Here is a 7,079-nt window from a genome sequence, read left to right on the forward strand (position 1 = left end):
CCTTTTAATATATATCCAATGTCCCCTTTTTTTTTACAATAAACTATATCTACCTCAATCACACTTTCCTATATTCATTAATTTTGTTATTTTTAGTTAGACATAATAATTATCATTATAAAAATAATAAAAATCTGTTTAATAAAATAGAAAAAAATCCTTCAAATTCATTTCTTAGTGTTCCTTACATAAAAATTTAAATTTTCGTAAGAATTGATTCCCTTGAATTGTGACTTAATCGGATTGATCTATATTTAAATTAGTCTCGAAAAGTACATTTTGATAAAAATAAATTTCTATTGTTCAGATATCTCCTATAAATAGTAGTTTTTCCTAATGTTTAAAAAGTGTTTTTAGCACCTTTTCAGTTACTTATTTCAGGGATTTACTAATCTTTCATTACATTTTTGCTGGAACAACAATCAAAGTCCATTGTATTTAGTTTCAAAGCAAGATCTTAAGCATATTTGTGGTTTACTTTAAAAAAATAAAGTAAAAAGATTACACGTTGCTACTTTTATCCATCCCGTTTACAGTTAGTGGTATATAATCATATAAACACAACACAGGGGTATGAGTTCCGAATGTAGTTCGAATCTTTACCATTGTAGTACTTTAAATAAATTATGTAATAAAAAACACAAGAGCTATTGGAATAGAAGAAGTGATACTCACTTCTCTGTTATCAATTACTTATCATTAGACTTGAGGGAGTATTCATATTGGAAAAACCTCATGGATTGACGCTCAAGCAGAATAGGTGAGAAGATATCCATCGTTAAATATCATTTTTGCTCAAATCTTCAAAGTGGTTCTTATCAAAATGTGCATGCGGTGAAATAGTTTTCAGCAAATTGTCCTAAGGTGGAATGTTCTTTGGTAATTTTTTTTGGCCCAATAGTCTGCTCAAGGGCTTATAATGTCCGTGAGCGCATAGAAAAGGGAGACGCCTTCACGATAGACTTTGTTCAGAGCAGCAGGTAAAACTTGATCCAGATACCATAAAAACACGTTTAAGTTCCTGAGATATTTAGAGATGTCCTTTTTAGTCTCAAAGTGTCCGATAACTCCGTTTTGAATCTGGTGGGTGCCTATTGAATTCTGTTATGCATCATATATGTTATGTTAACTTTTTCTCGGAGGAGGAGACATTTATATTGATCCGGTTATAATTCTGCAAAATAATCAGGTCAAGGGTAGCGTAATGAATTTTTTTTCATATTAAGGATGGAATATATATCGCATCATTAATTATGCTAGATGTTGTAGCACAAAATGCGGCGTTTTTGTTTGATAGAGGACGCCAATTGACAGCTGTCGACACCTGTGTGATCTTATTGGAAATTTTCCCCTTAAATCTACAAAATCACTAAGCTATCTGGAAAATCTGGTTGGGTATTTTCATACTCCAAATATTCTTCCAGAGTGAATGTCAAAAAATATAAATATCTAATTAAATGGACTTTGGTCTCTTCAAAGATCTAATTTTAACCAATTAGCGCCAAGTATAGTCCAAACCTCGCTAAATATGCAATAGTAATTATTGAAAACCTAAAGCAATATATCAAGAAAGAATGGAGAAAATTGACGAAGTTCTACCTATATTTTTTAAGTTTGTACGACTTTCCAGCCTCTCCTGGAGGTCAATAATGAGGTCAATGGAGGCCATTTTAATGATTAAATATACTTGACATATTGTGAATAACTTTTTATTAAAAAAAATGTTTAACATAATTAAGCTGAATTAGTGTTAAAAAATTAACCTGATATACTGTTACACGTATAACCCCCTAAAAAAACTCTTTGTAACTCTCCTTCTATCATAGGCAGACGCAAATGTTCAATCCGACTCCGTGTCTATCAATGGTGTATAAGTAGGAATGATTTCACAATGATATGAAGTATTAAACCCATTATCTTGCTTTGCTTTTATCAAGAATGAAAAGCTTGTCAAATTTTCGTATACGATGTAAATGACTCAGTCTGAATCATTAGTGTTTTGTGCTATAATGGTAATCCTCTGAACAAAGGTATGGAGAGAATTGATTCTTTGGTTCAACAAACTCCTGTTTATCTATCGGATCCTAGGTCATCGACACGTTTTAATTAAATAATTTTCGATGATTTCATTCATAATGCGAGGGTTAATTACACTGTAGAAAAATTGTTAAATATTATAAATAATTTCTTCTTGATTGCAAAATTGTTATTGCCAAGAGTGGGATTCAATATTAAGAAGAAAATCATAAATAACTTAATAGACGTTGTCGAGACCAACAGAATTCTAAACACGTTATTTAGCTTTATATTCATGTCAAATATTACCCAGAGTTAGATAAAAACTTTAATGAATTTTTTTACTGTAATAGGAAAAAAGATATCTAATGTTAATGAAATAGTTTATAATCTTACTGCATGGTAAAATTTTTTTAAAATGGGTTCCATATAATTGGCTTATTTCAGGGATTTACGAACACAATTTTGAATTGTTTTTATTCAAAGACACTTCTACAAGTACAATAATAGTCATTTTTCCATTGAAAAAAAAAAAAAAAAAAAATATCTTAAAAGAATATTTTCATTTATTAGGGAATTTTGAAGAAAAAAAATCATTAGTTTTTTATATTTATATAATATTTTTTAAAAGGGTAAGTAAATCGACTATGTATTCTTTTATTACTAATTATTTAGGTGAAAATATGCATTGACTGCAGAAAATTCTTCTAGGTTTTGACATGGTGTTTTTTAATCAAGGGATCAAAGTTTTGAATAAGTTTAAAGTAGAAAATCACATCAAAAACCGAATTCACAAGATAAATATTGAACTGTATACATGCCACATAATGAATTCCAATTCTGATATTTCCACTACTTATATAACAAAGATCCTTTTCTTTTTCAATATCCAACTCTATTTTGAGAATAATCCAAATTTTATTATTTTCACAGAACTTTCAGCAGGAAAAAAGAAATCTCAAACTATTATCAAGGATCCATTAAACATTTGAGGGTAAGAATATATTTATGGCGTTAGAAGTAAGTACAAGCTCGACGGCGATCCATGACTTCAGTTGTGGTTGGTCCTTTAGATGTGCATTTTTTGGGTCATCCTTATTTCATTAATTTGGAAAGTATACAAAGTTTACAAGTGTTGCTGTAATAAATAAAAGCAAGTTTCTTGCATCCAATTTCAGAGACTAAAGATTGAAGGTTTTCATTACCAATGGAGCAGGGTATTCCATTAAAGCAGTCGAAAATCTTAAACAACATTTCCCAATTAAATTGCATGTCACTTGTCTAGCTTATAGTGTGAACAGAATAGTAACCCTCTGTCAGGATTAATTCTAAAATACACACACTATCTTCTCTCAAGTGAATAATTTTGTATGAACTCAGATGATTTAAATCAATTGACTATTATGCCAAGCAATTCAATTCAGCCAAAGGGTATATTAATATTATGGATTAAAACAAATGTTGCAATTGAAAAAAAATAGAGATTTGAAGAATGATTCACTTTTGTCAGAAATAATGTTTATTCAACAAAATTTGAATCTAATCCAGATACAAAAACGTTCAATCATCAAGTTTGACATAAATTTACCATTTAACGGAGGTTTATGTCAAAAGGATAATAATCTGACGAAGCATAAAGTTTTACTATGAAAATAGTTGATTGACCCCATAAGTTCTAAATTTAGTAATATAAATAGATAATATAATTTTTAACATTAATTTTAAATATTGGATATATATTACAGCTGTCAACGTCTAAAATGACCCAACTTACATTCGTTATAGTAGACAACGGTTTAAACCTAAAAATGTAAAAATAATAATACATTTATGATTTATTGGATAATTAAACTATCCTCGTAGTAAATCTCGAACGTTTAATAATTCAATGTTCCACTTCATAATCATAATTATCCGTCAAATTATGTACATTTATGTCCGACATCGGAATGAAAACCCTCTTAGAATTACAGTTAACCATAGGAATGTTTTTTGTATTTAAAAATTTCGCTATCGTGATTGATGGTTTCAGGAGCTAATTTTCTCAATTTGATGTATTGCTTTGAATACTATTTATATTATTACTCCTGATATTCTGTTCAGATTAGGAGCTAGATAAGGGACATTGAAAAATGCTTTAATTCAATATGACTTTATATTGGTAAAGAAGAAAAACCTTCAGTTTTTTGCCTCTGAAATTGTAGACAAGAAGTTTTTGATACTTTTTACATTAAAATTCGTATTCATTAATCTGTTCTTTTTCCTAGCATCTTCCCAATTATTGAGATAATGACGACCCAAACAATTATCATCTAAAGGAACAACGCACACTGTTGTGTGTCTGTAGTTTACTCCAATGCAAGAAATATACCCTTCCCTTCAAATTCTTTCTTTATCTTGGATAACACTTCTTTACTTTGAAATTCCATTGACTTGGTGATGGAGGAGCGAGAGGGAATTAGTTTCCCAGATTCAATTTCAACAAACTTAACAATATTTGGATTATTCCCGATATGTAGGGGAATATCTGTATTAAAATTACAATGTTCAGAATTGGAATTCATTATGTGACTTGTATATAATAACAAATTCCACTCGTGGATTTGGTTTTCAATGTATTGCTCTACGTCTCCAGGACTTTAGTTCCATAATTGCAAAAAAGTCATGCTAAAAACGTCAAATCTATTTTGTAACTCCATAGATTTTTACCATTAATATCAGCTAAAATCCAGTATTTAATATTAATAGTCAATATTTTATCTCAAGCTTCATCAAATACAACTTTCTAAAACTTATTATAATAATAAATAGGTAGTTAGTAGTTAGGGGTTACTTATTTTATTATGATTAATGATCATAAATGAGGATGAATGAATGAAAATATAATAATTACAGCATTTCTTACTAGTTTCTAGTAATTTAGATTGCTATTTTCAAAAAAGCTGCACCCGATTTTTAGAGTATATAATATTCATGATGTGTATATATTACTATTTTGACAAAACAAGAATAAAAAAGATATTTTATATTTCAGCTCTGTATTTCAAATAAATATATCAATTTGAGAATAAAATCTAGGATAAATAAATAGTTTCACTTAGGCGTGATAGGGAGCAGGGTGGTAGGGAGCTGGCTTGTGAGCAGGCTTGTAGGAGTCGTAATGAGGCTCTCCTTCGTATCTGACATCAGCAACATATCCAGAGTAAGCATCAGCGACGTTGTAGGAAACGATTTGAGTACGGCCATCGGGAAGGGCAACTCTGTATTCACCGTTGGTGGAGTATCCGTCTCTGTTCTCGTTGGCAGCAAAGTTGGTTCCAGCATAGTCATCAGCAACAGCATATCCGTATTGGTAAACGGCGGACTATCACCGTAGACTTCAGCAGCGTGATAGGGAGAAGGCTTGTGGACAACGGGAGCTGGGTGGTAGGGAGCAGGTGCTGAACAACAGGGGCTGTCTGTGAACAACAGGGGCTGGGTGGTAAGGAGCTGGTCTGTGAACAACAGGGGCTGGGTGGTAGGGGCTGGGTGGTAGGGGCTGGGCGATAAGGAGCTGGATGGTAAGGAGCATGAACTGGGGCATGAGCTGGTGCGTGGACAGCAGCAATGGGCTTGTAGTCAGCAGTGTAGGGGTTGTGCACGTCAGAGGGATCAGCAGCGGGTTGGCTGACTACGGAAGCATGATGAACACCATGAGGTCTGTGGATGGATGTGTGGACGGGAGCAGCATGTCCGTGTTGGATGGTTTGATGGCTGGATTGGTTAGCAGAGGCAAGAGCCAAAAGAGCGGAAATAAAAACGAAAACCTGATAAAAAAGTGAATGATTAGATGCTTATATGTTAAATTAGTTTGTTTCCAAGTACCTTCATGCTTTTGCTGATGTTTATTTTGTTTGATAGTCAGTAAAGAACTGCTTGACTTTTTGTTGTGTGGATGAACTTTTATAGGATTGTCTCCTGAAAATTCCTACTGCTTTAGATATTTCTTTAATTAGACAACACCCAAGCGCATTCAATTCTCTTGCGTCACATACGCAACAGTATATTTTTCCAACTTTGGAATATATACACGTAGACAAAAAATTGTTTTAATGAAATATGCTTCTCAGACACTGTCCATTTGATAAACTTATTCTCATACAAATAAAAATATTATTTGTGCCTTATAGTTATATGCATAGTATGAATATTTGTGAATAATTTTGAAGAAAGTCCTTTTTACATTTGCTGAATGAAATTTTTGTTCTTCTTGATATGATCAAAAGTCAGGTTTTATACATTGGAAAGAGATTGAAATACATAAAGATGAAAGTAGACATGTACTTTTTGACTTTCAGAAAGAAAAGGGAATGAAATATCTCTTCCTTGTCTTGGTATTTTTGGGTGTTGGTTCTATAGTTAAATGATTATCTTGCATTTTTTAAATATTTTGTTCCTACCTACGGTGTCGAGAACTACAATTTTATTATCTATTGATAAAACTGTACACCTCTCAATGAGGATTTTTGTAAGAAGATATGGAGGGTTAAAAGTGTTTAAAAAATGACTTTGAAAGTTGGAACCATTTTTATGAATATTTAGAAGTAGCTAAACTTTTGGGATTTGCTATTTTTTACACTACAATGTGCAACATTGATATATTATTTTTTAATAGTAAAAATATTTTTGTATTTAATCGTTGTTCAGATCACAGTCAATTTCCAGTCATCGTTACAAAGCAGAGGGAGCTCAGTGAGGACTTACTTCATCTTCTTGTCAATACCCACGGTATAGGAAATGTATACCGGGTGTCCGGAAAGTCCTGACTGATTTCTAACTTCCAACTTCATTAAGATCTACAAGGACTAAAAGTAGAGATACAGAGAAATGTTTTTAATAAAAAAACTTTGCTTGGTTAGATTGGTATAGATTATAATCTATAATATGTTTTAAATTATTTGGCCTTCAGCTTCCATAATAGCCACACCACGGCAATGGAAGGAGGAGCAGGTGTTCTTGATGTAGGTGGGGTCCATCTTGGCCCAGACCTTGGTGATACTGGATTTGAGAGCTTTGGTACTGCT

This window comes from Lepeophtheirus salmonis, chromosome Z (genome assembly GCF_016086655.4).
Source record: "Lepeophtheirus salmonis chromosome Z, UVic_Lsal_1.4, whole genome shotgun sequence".
NCBI lineage: Eukaryota > Metazoa > Arthropoda > Copepoda > Siphonostomatoida > Caligidae > Lepeophtheirus > Lepeophtheirus salmonis.